Raw genomic sequence first — 17,986 nt, 5'->3', positions numbered from 1 at the left:
CCACCCTTGGTACGTTGTTCCGAGGGGCTGTTTCAGAAAGAGGCACTGGAGCAGATTGGTGGCTGGCTTGAGGAAGCAGCAAGTAATCTTGGGGGCTTTCTCGGGCTAAAGGGTTTGGATGGAACTTGCTGGTTTTGGCCACATGCCGCTGCTACCTAGGGGCTGTAGGAGCCACAAAACCCTACTTGTTACCAGGTCAAACCAGTGCTGGTTTCTGGTGCCCCAACAGGCCCCCCCAGGAGGAGTTTTCTTTGTTTCAAGCACCACAGCCCAGGACTCCGTAGAGAGGTGAGGCCGAGATCCCTTCAGCAACAGGGCAACTGGGGATCTTGATTTTACATGCACATGTTTGGGCGACTTCGGGGGTGGGAGGAAGAGATGTTTCCCCACGTTGGGAATGTTCAAAGGAAGGAGGAAAGTGACCAACTGAGAAATTGGCCTCCTGGAAGGGAACAGGCTCTGCCACTGGCATGCTGGGTGACCTTGGGCAAGTCCCTTCACCCCCGTGCCTCAGTTTCCCCACCCACCCTGTGTTGTTTAGACTGTAATCTCTCTGGGGCAGGAACTGCCTCTTAATGTTTGTGCAGGGCCTATCTCTGGTGCTTATACAGGCCCTATTGCATAGTAACTGAGTCCCTCACGCTCTTCATTAGGTACTACTGAGGCCCAGAGAAATGGCGCATCTTGCCCAAGATCGTACGTGAAGTCGGTGGTGGGGCAGAGAATTGAACCTGGGTCTCCAGAGTCAGGCAAATCCCCCCCATGGTGCAGTCTAGGCTCGTGTCTACCGGCACGAGGGACGCATTCACACTGCTGTAAAAGGCACTGGTGAGACCTCACCGGGATACTGTCTGATTCTGGTCACCGATGGAGCAGGTGCCAGGCTGATCGGGAAATGGGGGACCTGTCTTAGGAGAGGAGACAGAGCGGCTGCCTCAAGGAGCCCAGCAAAGTGAAGGCTGAGGAGGGAGCTGATCGCGCTCTATGAATACCTCAAGGGGGAACCCGCCGGGCAGCAGAAGAGCCAGTGGCGCTCAGGGCAAGGCTGGTACAAGACCAGATATGGATGAACTGGCCAGGAACAGATCAGGGCTGCCCAGGAGAAGCCAAGGACGGAGGGTCTGGGACAGTCTCCAGTGGTGCAGGGAGGGCAGCCAGCCAGCTCGTGTGCCGATGGAGCGGAATGAGATGAGGGAGTCACTGCGATCGCAGGGGCTGGACTCCAGGACCCAGGAGCTCCCTTCCAGCCCTGGGTCCTTTATTCCAATGAGTCCCAGACCCCTGACCCGCCCAGCCTCTCCTCCACAAAGGGACCCCGATCTCCACTGGGGTCTCTAGGCATGGCTGTGTCTGTTCTGTGTCGGTGCAGCACCTGCCCTGCTCTGTGACTGGCTCCTAGGCACTACACCTAGTAAAGAACGTACAGCACCATGCACAGTGGGGTCCTGGTTCATAACTGGGGTGCCCAGGTGTTACCGTAATACACCTCATAAATAACACACCCACAGATGAATAAGTGACTCGGAAAATCTGCCATGGAAAAGCATTCAGCTGTGAGGATGCTAAACAATTGTTTTGTCTCGTCCCTGGGGTCAGTAAGTTGTTTGTGGCTCCTCCGAGTGGAAGAACAGCAGCAGTTTTGTGAAACAGATTTGAGTTGGAGACTTTAGCTCGGCTCCGGTAACAAGTTCAGTTAAGTCTTTCCATTGGGTGTTTTATGAAGAGCTGCTGTCTGGCCGTTAAATGCAAATTGATTTGTTAAGAATATAGTCACAGGTTTTAAACCCACTGTGTGTAATGCATGCAAATATGAGCAGCCTCTTAAATAGCTCTTAAATAATGAATCCCTGCTAAATGATTAGCTAGTGAATCCTATGAAATGGAAAGTAAATGCACATCGCAGACACCTTTAAAAGTGTTACTAAAGAAACCGATCTGAGCTTTGAAATTCTTCCTGTAGGGAGTCCCCCCTGGTAACAAACTTGTGTCACCTGAACTTCCCTCTCTTGGGCAATGTTGAGGGAATTTTCTAACTAGTTGAAGGGACAGTGCCGAGATTAGGGCAGAATTGCAGCGTCCTTGCGAGAGATGTTAGCAGGGGAGTGCGTGTTAGTGGTTGGAGCAGGTTGGCAACCTCTTATTTGACGTCAGAAATGTTCATGCCCCCTTGGCCTGGCCGATACAAGTGCAAGTAGAAATTGTATCAAGGCTAAGCCAACGGAAGCGACTTGGCCTGGAATCCTTGACCTTGAAAGCTCAGCGTGCGTGGAAGGGAGATTTTCTTTGCTTTCGATTGCACTAAAGATATTCGCTGCCTCCCGAGCTCTTGGGCTGGCTTTCAGATCATGACCTCCCCGACTGGAGAAACCCTGGCAGTCAGGGCCGAGAGTGAGCCGAACTCTCCTCCCAATTAAGGTTTCGTTAATTAACATCGGTGCAGCTGGTTAAGATCGCTGATGAATGGCTCTGGAGAAAGGCAGGGGATTATTAAGCATCGAGTGCTGAGCCGTTTGGCTAGTGACTAGAGAGGCTTGTCAGGCAGCTGATGTGAAAAGGGCCAAGGCTCTTTTGATGAATGGCGTTTGCTTTCTCCCTGTCTCTCTTCCCCCTGGCCAGGATCTGAGCCTTCCAATCATCTCTGCTCCTGACACAACCGGGAGAAAGCGCAGAACGGCCGGGGAAGAATGATTTCAAACAGCCCTGTGAAGAGACAACCTGAGCAGAGATGAGCTCGCTCAGCGAGGAACTCGCCAAAGAGAACGTGCCTTGGAGTGAGTGAGTAGCAAGTTCTGGAGTCACGTGCAGCCCTCCAGGGGCGAGATGGTATTTAATGTTCCCGTGACCGTGGAGGAGATGGGCAGGTCCTGGCTGACATGGCAGAGGTACAGTCATTCGGATCGGGGCGGGGAGGGGTTAATTTAGGAGGGTGCTACAGGGGGGAAAGGGCATGAATTGCTTGCATTAGGGGAGCAGTGTGAGCGCTGGATTTGGAACCAGGACTCCTGGGTTTTATTCCCAGCTCTGCCACTCACTTCCTCTGGAAGCATGGTCAGCTTACGTCCACTGTCTCGCTTCGTGCCTCAGTTTCCCCATCTGTGAATTGGGGATGGTAACACTGACCGGGGGTTCAATCCTGGCCCCAAGGACTTCAGCGGGAGGAGCCGACAGAAATGCTCAGGAAGGCCCTGCAAGGAGCTCCGAGTTCTGCCCAGGTGGAATTATTTGCAAGCTTGCGGCCATTGTTATTACGCAGCGACAACGAGGCTAGAAAGCACAGGTTTTCCAGGAGTCCTGACTCCCCCAGCCTTGCTCTGCTCAGTAGGCCATGCTCCCTGCTAGCCCAGCACCGCTCTGGGAGGGAGAGATGGTTGATTCAGAGATCAGCACCTTTAAGGTTAGATGGGAAGGTCACAGCCCTCTAGACTGACCTCCTGGGTAACAGCCCAGAGGCTAACACCGAGTGATTCCTCTGCCCAGTCTGTCACTCTGGTTTGAGCTAGATCGAAACATCCAATCTTCCTTAGCGCTGGAGAACCCACCACTTTCCTAGGGAACCTGTTCCCAGGCCTGCAGCTGTTGAGAGCACAGAGCCCCTCCATGGTGCGAACACCTCCTCTGAGCGCCCCTCGGTGTCCGTTGGGAAGCTTGTGGGAAGTTGTGCTGAGCTGTTTGCTCGGTCAGAGTGGAACACAAACCCCTGTCATTTGTCTTACGGCAGCTAATATTTTCCTTTGTGATTTTTTTCCCCCAGCTCCACCGAATTACAGCATTTTGTTCTCCAGGAACCAGTATTTCATTCTTTTCCGAGCTCGAATTTAGCCCCGGATTTCCAGCGGACAACTTGGGGTTTGGGGCATCGGGTTGGAAATACATGAGCTCCCCCTCGGTGCCAGCAGCAGGAGAGCGAAGCTGGTGCTTCCCATCACAGGGTGCCAGCTGGGGCAGATCCACCACCGTCTCCTTTATGCAAATGAGCTGTAAAAATACCTCTGGAGAAGCTGCTTGCGGCATTAATGCTCTGCCGCGGCATTCCGCTCGGAGCTGATTAATCACAGCGGCACAGGCCTGCTGGCATTTGGTGTGAAACGGGCCGAGTCGGCAGGGCAGCCAGGGAGGAGATGAACCACGGGGAGGGAAGTAATTGGGGAAAATGGGGGGAGGAATTTGAGCAGGGGTAGCAAAGTCCAGTCGGTTGGGAAGGAAGCGGATTAGCACAGCTGGGGCCAGGGGCAGCCCAGGGCTGGGAGAGCAGTGAGGCCGGGACTGAGGGGCCCTGTCAGAGCGGGGAGCTCAGGGCTGGGGGGGGGCCCTGTCAGAGCGGGGAGCTCAGGGCTGGGGGCCCTGTCAGGCGGGAGCTCAGGGGTGGGGCGGGGGCCTGGCAGAGCGGGAACTCAGGGCTGGGGGGCCCTGTCAGAGCGGGGAGGTCAGGGCTGGGGGCCTGGCAGAGCGGGAACTCAGGGCTGGGGCCCTGGCAGAGCGGGGCGCTCAGGGCTGGGGGGGGGCCTGGCAGAGCGGGGAGCTCAGGGCTGGGGGGGGGCCTGGCAGAGCGGGGAGCTCAGGGCTGGGAGAGCAGTGAGGCCGGAGGTTGGGATTAAGGGGCCCTGGCATAGGGGGGAGCTCAGGGCTGGGGGGGCCCTAGCAGAGCGGGGCGCTCAGGGCTGGGGGGGCCTGGCAGAGCGGGGCGCTCAGGGCTGGGGGCCCTGGCAGAGCGGGAGCTCAGGGCTGGGGGCCCTGGCAGAGCGGGAGCTCAGGGCTGGGGGGGCCCTGGCAGAGCGGGGAGCTCAGGGCTGGGGGGGGCCCTGGCAGAGGGGAGCTCAGGGCTGGGGGGGCCCTGGCAGAGCGGGGGAGCTCGGGGCTGGGGGCCCTGTCAGAGCGGGAGCTCAGGGCTGGGGGCCTCTGTCAGAGCGGGAGGTCAGGGCTGGGGGCCGGGCAGAGCGGGTAACTCAGGGCTGGGGGGGCCTGGCAGAGCGGGGCGCTTGGGGCTGGGAGAGCAGTGAGGCCGGAGGTTGGGATTAAGGGGCCCTGGCAGAGCGGGGAGCTCAGGGCTGGGGCCCTGGTAGAGCGGGAGCTCAGGGCTGGGGGCCTGGCAGAGGGAGCTCAGGGCTGGGGGCCTGGCAGAGCGGGAGCTCAGGGCTGGGGGCCTGGCAGAGGGGAGCTCAGGGCTGGGGGCCTGGCAGAGCGGGAGCTCAGGGCTGGGGGCCTGGCAGGCGGGAGCTCAGGGCTGGGGGCCTGGCATAGGGGAGCTCAGGGCTGGGGGGGCCTGGCAGAGCGGGGAGCTCAGGGCTGGGGGCCCTGTCAGAGCGGGAGCTCAGGGCTGGGGGGCCTGGCAGAGGGGAGCTCAGGGCTGGGGGCCTGGCAGAGGCGGGAGCTCAGGGCTGGGGGCCTGGCATGGGGAGCTCAGGGCTGGGCGGCCTGGCATAGGGGAGCTCAGGGCTGGGGGGGGGCCTGGCAGAGCGGGGAGCTCAGGGCTGGGGGGGGCCTGGCATAGGGGGGAGCTCAGGGCTGGGGGAGCCTGGCAGAGCGGGGCGCTCAGGGCTGGGGGGGGCCTGGCAGGGCGGGGAGCTCAGGGCTGGGAGAGCAAGGTGGCCTGCATGTTACAACGGAGTGTTTGGCCCCATGTCCACAACGTTTCCTTTGCAGGCAAATGTTTTCATCGTGGGGTTGAAGGTTTCTAATAAATCCACCGATTAAGCCAAACTCTTCCGACCTTTGATATTCAATTCCTGGAGCTTAAAGCCAGCTGGGCCCATTAGATCCTCTAGTCCGACCTGGACAACACAAGCCGTTGCATTTCGCCCAGCTGCCCCTGTGCTGGGCCCAGTTCTCTGTGCTTGTTTTCATGGGGCTCCTGGGAAGACACCGCGCTTGGCTTCTTACCATTCCTGCCTGGATTTCACACGACTGAAAACCTAGAGCGGCTGCTCCCAAGAGGCGAAAGGCTTAAGGAGCAATTTTTCACAGTTTCGCACATTGACAAAGCAGCGGGGAATTTATTCTTTACGTTCTTGTAGGCGAACAATAGTCGCACTGTGCCGGGACGCTGGCTTCCCAGTGGCTGTCGGGCACGTGGCACGAAACACGACCTGTTTGCCCTTGCAATGGGCGTCGGTCATCGGACTGGAAGGGACCTTGAGAGGTCATCGAGTCCGTCCCCTGCACTCATCAAAAGGAAGCGTTAACATGCGCGGGTGTTTGTGGAGAGCTGCGTGGCCAGTGGTAAGGACCAGGGTCCTGATTCCAGAGAGTGGGGAGCTGGGAGTCAGGGCTCCCCTGGGTTCTGTCCCCAGCTCTGGGAGAGGGGTGGGAGCTAGTGGGGTAGAGCGGGGGAGGGGAGGGAGTCAGGGCTCCTGGGTTCTGCCTCCAGCTCTCGCCTGACCTGGGGTATGTCCATGGGAGGTCCCAGCCCTGTCGATGTTTAAAACGCAGCCCTGGAGTCTCAGACTGAAGAACAATCCTGCTTCTTAGGGTCTCACCAGAGCCCCATCCGCTGTGCCTGCCACAATGAGGCTTTCGCCCGGCTTCCATGTCCACTTGACCTGCACCGGTCCCCGAGCGCAAACAGCGGCTTTGGAGCTCACGTCTGCGTGAAGCAGGGAGGCAGGTCACGGCTCATGGCAGCCCTCCATACCTGAGCACAGTAGCTGCACAGTTGGCCGAAATCAGGGCCGATCAGTGTAGACAAAGCCAGAGTCGGTGAGTCTCCAAGTGGAGGGCAAATGAGATCTGGAAGAAGTGCTGAAGAATTTCTTGTGTGATGGCCAGATGTTGCATTTGGGGCGATGCCTGGTTCTGACCCAAGACCGTCACAGGCTCATGTACCATGTTTGCAGAGCAGCACCGGCTCCAAGATTATCTTGTGGTTTTTGTCGATTTACAGAGCGCGCACCGATTCTATAAGCGGATTGCGGGGGTTTCAGGACACAGATGGGCATCTGTGACACTCTCAAGGGTTTTGACCAGTGTGACTTGACGCTTCCTGGAGTTTGCTTTGAGTTCGGGGTGTGAAGACACCGAAAATTGAGCCGAAACCATAAATGAGCCTTCTGTTTGATCACAGCTGGGGGTAGATTCACCCCAAAAGTCCATGAACCTTTCAAGTCATGCAGGCTGGGTTTTGTAATCCGTCACTCACGTCCTGTCTCTTCCCCTTCAGTGATGAGTCTGCTGTTCCCTTCGCTGCTGGTAATAACAGTCACCATAGCTTGGAGACAGTAAAAATTACGTTGTTGTTTTTGCAGGCAGGCCAAAGGCTGTCTGTCCTGCCCCATAAAACCACCGGATTTGTCGCATCTCACTCCCCCTGGCTAGAGGTGTTTCTTTCATGGCTTTAGTGCCCATTCCAAAGCTCAGACTGCGCAGAAGTGTCTGTTGTCTCTGGTGAAACACTTCCTGTTGTCAGCCAGTGGGGCCAACTTTTGTGCTTTTATCGCGCGTCTCGGGATACCCGGTGATCTCATGGGATGATGGGAGCATCTCTGCTTTCACTCTTAAAGTTACTTCCTAGCCCTCCTGCTTGTGGAGAAATGCAAACGCTCTGCCCCTGACAGCGCGGAAACCGGACCCCCAAATGGGTATTATTTATAGTTGCTTATTTTTAAGCTGATCTCATTGTCCTGGGGGCCTGACTTGTGGTTTTTGAACTTTTGGTGTTGGCAATACTGTGTTACTTTGGCCACAATGCATGTTAAGGTTCCATGAATAGATAGTTTCTAAAGGGTTAATGCAGGATGAATGGAGGGACAGTCTTTTTGTTCTGTGTCCGCTTGGGGCGTAACACAGTACGGAGCTGGTCCATCCGGGGCGCTCCTAGGTGCTGCTGCAATAGAAATAATCACCCCTAGCTCTTATCTAGGGCTTTTCATTCCGAGCTTTCAATGTGCTTTACAAAGCAGGTCAGGATTATACAGGTGGGGAAACTGAGGCACAGTGGTGATGTGACTTGCAGGCCAGTGGCGGGACTAGAACCCGGGTCTCCTGAGTCAAAGTCCTGCGCTCGATCCACTAGGCAAAACTGACTGTCTGTAATAATAACAATGTGATAAACATACTACAGACAGGAGAGGTATGTGTTATAGAAGGACAAAAACTCTCCCTCAATCCATAACTATTGATTCACGATGCATTAAAAACATGTCTGAATTGGGGATTAACCCATTATGAACTATTTGGAAATAGAACCTTCATGTAAAGTGTGATCATGTGATTTTCACGGTAAACCCCGGCTGCGTTGGCCACCGGGAGGTTCTGCACGGCCTCAGACGGGAGGGGTGAGACCTATGAGCCGAGGTTTCGATTTAAATGAGCCACTAGCTCTCTCGGAACGTTTGTTGGTTCAGGAAAGAACCGCTCAGCTCCGCTGCCCAGGTAATCCTGCCCCTGCCACTTGTGGACTGAAGATGGGTGGGTGGTCTGGTGGTTAAAGCACTGGGCTGGGACTCAGGAGATCCGGCTTCGATGTCCAGCCTTGTCCTGGGCAAGTCACTTAGGCCCAGACTGGGGCCTAGATACTTTGACTGACTCCCATTGAGGATCTGGCCCGTAACATCTTTGTGCCTCAGTTTCCTTTCTGCAAAACGAGGATAAGACGTCTCCTTTGCCTGTTTGCCTAGATTGCAAACTCTGCTGGGATCCTTCTTGTTACGTGTCTGTGCAGTGCCTGGCTCGATGGGGCTCTCACCTCAGTTGTGGCCTCTAGAGCAGCTGGGGAACGTGTACCCCTGGGGGTGAACAAAGGTCTTCCACTCATCTTGATCAGTGTTTCTCAACCCGGTGGTTACAGGACTTGCAAGTGCGGGGCCAGCCATAGGGTCTGGCAAGCAGGGCAGTTGCCCAGGGCCTCACCCGACAGGGGTCTCCGTGAAGCTAAGTTGCATGCTTCAGCCCCGGGCGGCAGGGCTCGGGCTTCAGACAAGGCTCACAAGTGGGAAAAACCGGCTCAAGTATCACACTGAAATGTAACTACAATATATTCCAATCCATTTATTTACTAATGATATGGTAGAAATGAGCAAGTCCGCCATTTGTCAGTACTAGCGACTGTGACACTTTTCTATTTCTATGTCTGGTTTTGTAAGCAAGTGGTTTTTAAGTGAGGTGAACCTCGGGGTGTGCAAGACCAATCAGACCCCTGCAAGGGGTGCAGCCGTCTGGAAAGGTGGAGAGCCGCTGGCCTAGACAGCAGCTGCAGCACCGTTCTCCACAGGACTGACGAGCACTTTGCAGAGCTGGGCAGCTGTCATTTCCCTCCGGTTTACAGATGAGCAAACTAGGGCACGTGATTTGGCCAAGATCACAAAGTGACTCAGTGGCAGAGCCGCAGGGCTCAGCAGCCATATTCTCTCACTGCTGCTTGTGAGTAATGGGACAGTTTTCTGACCCCAGGCCTGTCCTCTGACCACTAAGTAACTGTGTGCACATTGAGAGTGCAAGTTACTAGCATAAAATGACGTATGGTACCGTCTATCCTCTCTGGCCCTAATCATGGGCTAGAGCTGCTTTGAATCGTGAGCTGCTTTCGAGATCTAAGCCACAGAAACGTTAGACTGAAGTTACTGTTCTAAAATTACATAATGCAGTTCTACGCCCTGCACAGCTTCATGCAGCAGGGAAAGCAACGAGGAGGCGGATGGCGACCAGAGGCAGAGACACAGAGAGCAAAGCTGTGCAGACGCTTCGTGCGTGCGTAGTGGGGAGATGGCAGGGAAGGGAGACAAGATGACTGTTCTGGATAACTGGAAGGCGCCGGAGAGCGAGAGATACCAGAGACTGAGAGCGGTTAGGGCAAGAAATAACTGGTTTTGCTGGCTGTTCGACGGTGGTAACCTTGTGCCACCCGCCTGGCAAACCTGAGTTGAGAGACTGACTCCAAACGTGACACTCCAATGAGCTTAGACCAAAGCAGTCCCAAAGAATACCAGCGACGTAGGAAGCGCCTTTTCCCCACCCCAGCCCATAGAATCAAAACCCTCGAGAGCCCAGGGGCGGCAACTGGCCACTTGTGGGTGGACTGGTGACGCGCTGCTCCATCTTCCTCCACAATCTGGGGAGCTTTGTTCTGTGTGGCACTGCTCCAGCATGAGAAAGGGGCTTCCAGGTGCGCATTGGTTACATCTGCGCCCACCGTAACAAGGCCCTTTATGCTGCTGGATGACCGTAAAGAGGCCTGAGTGCATATGAGAACTGGGCCCGTGCGGATCTAAATCGCAGTTCTCCCCTCGATAGATCACTCGGAAATAGACCAGAGTCCACTGAGCAGTTTTCTGGGCTTTGGACCAACTTAACGGAGAGACGGGGAACGTTTAAACAAGAGAGAGAAACAAACAAGCCCCTGTATCATTTTTTCCCTTCCCCTCAGTTGTTCCTATTGTCCCTAGGAGACGACTTGCTCGGTAGATGAAGGTGATTTTAATAGGGTCTAATGTTGTCATGGAGACAAGTGCTCCGTTGCTATTAACTGTGATCATGCCAGCTATTATCCTGGTGAAAAGAGTGTGAAGAAATTAATTTATCAGAGGCACCCAGGAATTGTGGAGGCTGCTGGGTTTTTTTGGTGGAAAGTCTATTACATTGTCTGGTGTCAATGGATCGGTGCCTGTCTGCCTGCCTGCGTCGGCACGCATCCTGCTAGGCATGGGGTGCGCTCCCAAAGGAGGAGCTTTCCCCTCCGCTGCTTCCTCTGAAGTTCTGTTTGAAATTCACAGGGAAAATAAAGCAGCGGCGGCGTTAGATGTGGTAGAAAACTGTTAATGGGAAGGAATCCATCTTGGAAACGGTTCACACTTAGACAACAGAAACAGAAAGAAGGGGTGGTGGGGGCAGATAAGTGGGAGTCAGGACACCTGGGTTCTATTTCCAGGCCGGGAAGGGAATTGGGGTATAGGGGCTACAGCAGAGGAGGCAGGGACGAGTGTCAGGACTGCTGGGCTCTGTTCCTAGCTATGGGAGAGGAGTGGGGGTCTAGCGGTTAGGACAGGGGAAATAGGAATAAGGCCTAACTCCGATATAGTGTTTTTCCTCAGTGGATCTCAAAGCACTTTACAAAGGCGGTCAGTAGTATTATCCCCATTTTACAGATAGGGGAAGCTGAGGCACGGAGCAGGGACATTATTTGCCTGAGGTCACCCAGCGGCCAAGTGTCGCAAGTCCCAGCCCAATGTTCTGCCCACTAAGCTACGCTGTGTTCCTCGGGGGGAGGCTCTGCCACTGCCCGGGAGCAAGTCGCCTCCCCTCCATTTCCCCACCTATCCTATCCCACAGGGATGAGGCTGAGTTTTCAGATCCGCGGACGGAAGCACTAGGGAGAGGCATGTATCCCCTCTCTAGTGTGCACAACCCTCTCTGTGCTGACTCCGTCTCCTAACAGAGGCCGGGAACCTACAGGACGTACTTTTTTGCCTACAGGAGGAAAAAAACCTTTCCCGTTTGCGCCCATGCGCAGCCCCAGCGTGCTCCCAGCCCAAGCCATTCCCAAGAAACTGGCACTTGTTCCTCTTCCATAAATAACCAACTCCGGGCCAGGAGGAACCATTGTGCTCATCTAGTCCAACCTCCTGTGTACCACGAGCCAGAGAACTGCCCCAGGATCATCCCAGAGCAGAGATTATAGACAAAACCCATGACTGCTCTCTATAAATATATCAGCGGGATAAATACCAGGGAGGGAGAGGAATTATTTAAGCTCAGTACCAATGTGGACACAAGAACAAATGGATATAAACTGGACACTAGGAAGTTCAGACTTGAAATTAGACGAAGGTTTCTAACCATCAGAGGAGTGAAGTTCTGGAACAGCCTTCCAAGGGGAGTAGTGGGAGCGAAAGACATATCTGGCTTCAAGATTAAGCTTGATAAGTTTACGGAGGGCATGGTATGATGGGATAGCCTAATTTTGGCAATGAATTGGTCTTTGACTATTAGCGGTAAATATGCCGAATGGCCTGTGATGGGATGTTAGATGGGATGGGATTTGAGTTACTACAGAGAATTCTTTCCTGGGTGCTGGCTGGTGAGTCTTGCCCACATGCTCAGGGTTTAGCTGATCACCTTATTTGGGGTCAGGAAGGCGTTATCCTCCAGGGCAGATTGGCAGAGGCCCTGGGGGTTTTTCACCTTCCTCTGCAGCATGGGGCACGGGTCACTTGCTGGAGGATTCTCTGCACCTTGAAGTTTTTAAACCACAAGTTGAGGACTTCAATAGCTCCGACCTGGGTCAGGGGGTTGTTCCAGGAGTGGGGGGGGTGAGATTCTGTGGCCTGTGTTGTGCAGGAGGTCAGACTGGTGTCTGAGTCTGGCTTACAAATGGCCAGGGATGGAGAATTTATCATCACGCTCAGCGAAGTTTAAGCCTAACAATTCATTTCCAGAGGCCTCCATTTGCCTCTCATCTGAAGGAAAAATTCCAAGTGGCTGCCGCGGAGTGAGACCTCAGGGCGCACTTCTCCCAGAAACTGAATGGGGTGACCTATGGCTGGGATCCCAGGAGGCCAAAGTGGTGTTTCCCGGGCTCTCTGACTCCTAGGATCTTACTGGGGCTTTGGGGTTGTGTACTGTATCTCTCGCCCCCGACGCTTTGTGCATCTTGTCTATTTCTATTGGCAGCTCTTCAGGGCAGGGGCTGTCTCCGGCTCTGTACAGCGCCGAGCACAGTGGAGCTCTTGCCTGGTCCTTGGGCATACCGTAATCAACAGGATTAATGCTTCCTCCACCCTGCCCCCGACACCGCCGAGCCCTTAGTGCTGCCCTGGGACCTTGACTCCGACGAGGGCGCCATGGAGAGCCCCTGAGTAAGTGCTGACGCCCCGGGACCCTGCTGAGTTTCTGAGCACTGTCCTGACTTGAGCGCAAGACGGTGGGGCTGCAGGCCACGGGGGCGGGAAGCAAAGGCCTGTGTACTGCAGGGAAGAGGGGGTAAGATCTGAGAGCGACTCCATTCAGTTTATAGATGCTGTGCTGCTGGTGGTGTATATTTCACTGGCAGGCGGCAAAGCTGAGCGATTCTTTTGTCCTTGCACCAAAGTGCAAGTCTTCTCCCAGCAAACCCATCAGCTCAGGAGCTTGAGCGCCTGCCAGGGAAAGTCAGCGGCGAGGGAACTCGCAGTCGCTGGGCTGTTTGCAAGCCTCGCTCCAGTCGGCTGCGCCACGCTTCACAACCCACCGATACGGCGGAGCGGAATTCAACACCCGAGCTTGGCAACTCTTGTAACGAAGCGTCACAGATGAGCGAGAGGCTGAAGTGAGCACCCCAGCTGCAGCTGCTGAAGCGCAGCGTGGCTGCTGGGGTTTTTCCTCCCCCACTAAAACAACGGCCAGTTTCTCTCTGGCTCCCGGAATGTGCTGGTTGTGGTGACAAACGCCTGCACGGGGCTTTAGACTCGCAGGAGCAGCGCACAGTAGTTCAGCTGCCCATGCAGAGCCGATGATGCAGTGACGGGGCCTCTGTTCTGTGCATGTACAGCGCCAGAGCCAATAGGATGCTGATCCATGACTCCTAGTTGCCACGGTAATACAAATAATTAATAATCATTGGCTCGTACCATCCAGCATATGTGCCCCGTCCCCTTTCGCAGGTTCCAGGAATGCGGCTTCTCTTCTCTTTCCCAGTGCCATGCCGTGATCTTTGCTTTATTAGGCTGGGCAGTGCCGGGTGCTTTCACCCTATACCGCAGGCAGGTCCTTCTCTCAAGGGGCTTATGTTGAACTCTGACAACAGGAATGAGAGACGTGAGCCATGGAACATGGAGCAGCCGAGTGCTGGAAAGCTGAGCAAGAAGGAATAGGGTGGTTAAGGAGTTCCGCGAAGCAGGAGAGGGCCAGCTGCCCTCGGGGCAGGAGGTTGTTCGGGGTCTCTCAAAAGGCAGGAGACAGAGTGACAGCATCAGCACTGGTGTAAGGCCCATGGTGAAATGGCTCCGGCATAATTATCTTGATACAGTCAAACAATCCAGCTTGATCTGGGAATTTACCCACATAAGATGCATCTGCATCAACCTCTAGCGACATGGGCTTGTGTTGGTATAACTGCAGTGGTGGCGTGAATTGCCTTTGTGGAGACAGGCTACGGGGAAGCATAAGGATCCAGGTTGGGGCCGGGGTGTGTGTGTGTATGTATGTAAATAAAGGAAGAATCAGAGCTTAAAAGTGAGGAAGCGAATGGAAGGATGTTTGAGGAAGTCAGCCTGGCCGGAGGACAACAAGGTGGTCAAGGGAGAGAGGACTGAAACATGTGCTCGGGTTTAGCAGCTGGCCCGGACTATGGCACAGTCACAGGGAAGAAGTGGGAGCCTCGACGCAGGAGTTGGCCAGAGATGGAATTTGTGGTACAGAAAGGAGTAAGCTTCCAAGCTCCAAAGGGCCATCGATGGCTGTGCATCCTGGAACTTCGCAGGGCTGAGATATGGAACGAAAATAGATCAGAGCATCAGCCTGGGTGAGAGTGGAGAGAACCCAGCAATTCTGTCTGCAGAAGAATAGCTGCTGCTTCCCTCGTTCGTTCCTCAGATAGTCTCCGGGCGCTAATTACCACGTGTGTGTTTGGCAGGACGCCCTGCGCTGCGTGCTTTTGCCTCATCGCATGAGGCCTGGTGTTTTGTATCGGCAGGAGGTAGCTGTAAGGGAACCACAAAACCATAACACCACCCCCAGCCCCACTACAGTCAGCCTAGAGCTTCATTCTCCTGATGGGGGAAAATAAGGCTAGTCAGACCCTTAGCTAGATTACCGGATATCCTATTGATCATTTTAATCCTTGGTCCCCCAGTTTGGGAATTGAACGGTACGCTAAAGGGGAGGCCAGCTCCCACATGCCGTCTCAGTCCATGGGGAGGACGCTCTCAGCTGCCACCAGCTGTAACATGGATTCTAACAAATATGGGCCAGCGAATCTTGACAATTGGCCCATGGTCTAACCTTGCTCCCGGCCCCAGCAGCTTTAGGGTGCTGCAATCGAGTCTACGGTCTGTCCCGTGATTTGCTTTAGCCAGGCGGGGATTTAGCAAACTCCAGTGTAGTGGCATTTAGAGTGGGGCCGCCCTGCACCCTTGGGTAGAAGTAAACCCGCTGGCTTTGACTGAGCTCACAGGCTAAAAATGCAGCGTAGCTGCCACAGCAAGGGCTAGCTACCCCTGTACGGTCCTGTCCAAGATCCTAGGTACGTAGTTGGTCAGGAAGCCTGAGTCGCTGTGGCTACACACCGCTGTTATCACTGCACTGGCTTGATCAGAACTAGAACCTGTATGTCCACACAAACCGGAAATTACCCCTCCAAGCTGCAGGATGGACGTACCCTGAGTTTAGTGAGTCTGGAAGCTGCAGCGTCATGTCCGTGTCTGGCATCCTAAATGAAAGAAATCCCTTTTATCTTCATTGCAACTGAGTGATGCCTCTCTTCTACTGCAAAAGACCCTGCATGGGCTCCTGGGACAACACTGGAAGCTCAGGGGCTGCTGTAATGTCTCGCTGGGGTCTGATTTCAGGGGTCTGATTGGTCTTGCGTACCCCAAGTTACACCTCACTTAAAAACGACTTGCTTACACAATCAGACATAAAAATACAAGAGTCACGGCCCACTGTTATTGAAAAAATGCTGACGTTCTCATTTGTACCTTTATAATTATAAAATATATCCATTGGACTATAAATATTGTACTTACATTTCAGTGTATGTTCTATAGAGCAGGATAGACAAGTCATTGGCTGTATGAAATTTGAGTGTGTGTGCTGACTTGGCTAGTGCTTTTTATGTCGCCCATTGTAAAACTAGGCAAATCTCCAGATGAGTTGATCTGCCCCCCTGGAAGGCCCCTGCGGCCCCCTGGGGTACGTGAACCCTGAGAACCACTGTCACAGCGGGTAGTAGAAGCTCTGAGGCCAGACCATGGGAGGCTTTTGTCCCACGAGGGGGTGAGAATTACATGCTGGGACTAACTGCTTAAACAAAAAGGCCATCTGTGTCGATCTCTCTCCATTTTTAGGACAGGCTGGGGGTGGGGAAGGAGGGAGAGTGCAAGGAGATCAGGTTTAAATAGAAACAGACAACTGACCTGCCCACTTCCTCAGGAAATGAACATGGTAAGCTGACCCCTCTCCTCCCCACCACCAGCACATGGAAATGGAAGACAGCCTCTGCCCAACCCTTTTAGAACCATGTGGGTGGGGATACTGACTCCATTAATAACATCAGCAGGAAGTGCTAATTGCGGCAGGAGCGGGATCTTTGCCCAAAGAATGATAGGCCTTGGCCTTCAATTTGCTCTTTGGCTTAATTATTTCTCTCAGTCTCTTTCAAAAGTATTATGAGTCTTTTGAGAAATCAGAAGGAAGAATCTGAGCAAAACCTGCAAGCTAAGTCTCCCCCACCCCCGCCTTTCCCTGGCCGGCCGTTAACACGGGCGAGGAATGATGGCAAAGAAAACAGCTCCTTGTACAGAGCTAATCTCTGATCCCTTCTGGACCTCCTACACCACCTCAAACCATTCAAACCAGAAAAGGGGAGGGGGAAAGATTTTGCTTTGTCTCCTCAGAACTGGTGGTGCCTAAACGGGAAGCAGAAAAATAATCATTCCATTTATGAGGGGGGATAGATGTGTGAGCTTACCTTTAGAAATCTCAGGCAATCTAAGCAATTTAGGCTCCTAAATGACTTTTGAAAATGGACTTAGGCACCTAGGGAACTAAATCTCATTAAAAGACAAGGTTCCTGTGGCCTCAATGGCAGATTGTAAAAGGTATTTTGGTACCTACAGATGGAGATACATGGTTTTGAAAATCCCCCTGGGCTGCTATGTGCCTAACTGACTAGGCCTCCTTGATGCTACAGTAATACAAATAATAGGTGCCGAAGGTCTAGATCCGCAAAGGTACTAGGCGCCTAATTCCCATGGGAGTTGGGTGCCTAAATACCTTTGAGGATCTGGGCCTACGGCCCTGGAACTTGGGCACTTTTAAAATTTTTTACCCTTAGTCTTTAACTTTCTTTTTGTTTGACTCTCTGATAGATACGAATGTTAAATGCATCCAAAGGATTATCAACGCTGGCTGACCCAACGGCTGGAGCACAGGACTGGCAGGTAGGAATTCCTTGTCCCAGCTTGTTAGTTTGTGGCAGGATCTCCAGCGAGTACCCTTTCTCTACGCTTGTCTCCCCTCCTGTACAGTGGGGATAATGGTACTTAACTACCTCGCAGGCTGTTGTGGGGAAATTGTCAGGTGCCGGGCAGAGGCTCCAACTATCACACTTTGCGTTTGAGAGTCAGACTGAAAAAAACCGTGGTAAAAACGCACGCAGAAAAGCAACAAGAATGCTATCAGCAGAACGAGCTTGTTACCACTGTGGGTGCTTAAGTGATTATCTCACTGGGAGATCTGGGCGTTTTAGTGAGCTACCCGCTTTGTCATTTGTGCTACTCACATGAATCTTTTGTACGTAAACAGAGAAAATTGTTTGATTTTTCTTTCTCTCCAAACAGCTGCGACCCGTGAGCTGACTGTAAACGTCTGGACACACAGTTTCTTCTTTTCCCACACACTTTGCCCTAACACATTCCATTTCCTTTCCTTAAACTTGTCTGGTCCACATCCTCTTCTGCAGTGCTCCTGGGAAGCCAGGAGACGATACTTCTATTTTTCCAAGCTCCTCTGTCTGCGGTGCCATTAAACTCTTCTCTCAAACCTGTTAGCATTTCTTTCTAATTCATCTTTATTGGAAGGTTCTTTAAGCATCAGCAATCGCAGTATATGCCAGCATAATATGCTGCGAGCTCCAGTAGCTCTTCCTGTAAACACACCCGGAATATGTTGTAATGCCTACACTAGGGGTTCTCAAACTGGGGGTCAGGACCCCTCCGGGGGTCACAAGGCTATTACATGGGGGTCGCGAGCTGATAGCCTCCACCCCATACCCCACTTTGCCTCCAGCATTTATAATGGTGTTAAATATATTAAAACGTGTTTTTAATTTATACGGGGGCGGGGTCACACTCAGAGGCTTGCT

The 17,986-nt window shown here is 53.6% G+C and overlaps 1 long non-coding RNA gene across 1 annotated transcript; it reads left to right on the top strand.

Moving 5' to 3' along the window:
- The first annotated feature begins 5,595 nt into the window (after positions 1-5,595).
- Positions 5,596-17,624, top strand: LOC120391183. Its single transcript, XR_005591238.1, has 3 exons — positions 5,596-6,216; positions 16,992-17,063; positions 17,463-17,624. It is a non-coding gene; the product is annotated as an uncharacterized LOC120391183 (long non-coding RNA).
- The last annotated feature ends 362 nt before the right edge of the window (positions 17,625-17,986 follow it).

Source organism: Mauremys reevesii, linkage group 25 (assembly GCF_016161935.1).
Source record: "Mauremys reevesii isolate NIE-2019 linkage group 25, ASM1616193v1, whole genome shotgun sequence".
NCBI classification, from domain to species: Eukaryota; Metazoa; Chordata; order Testudines; family Geoemydidae; genus Mauremys; species Mauremys reevesii.
Note: the sequence above shows the minus strand (reverse complement) of the source record. Positions and strands in the feature narration are given on the sequence as shown.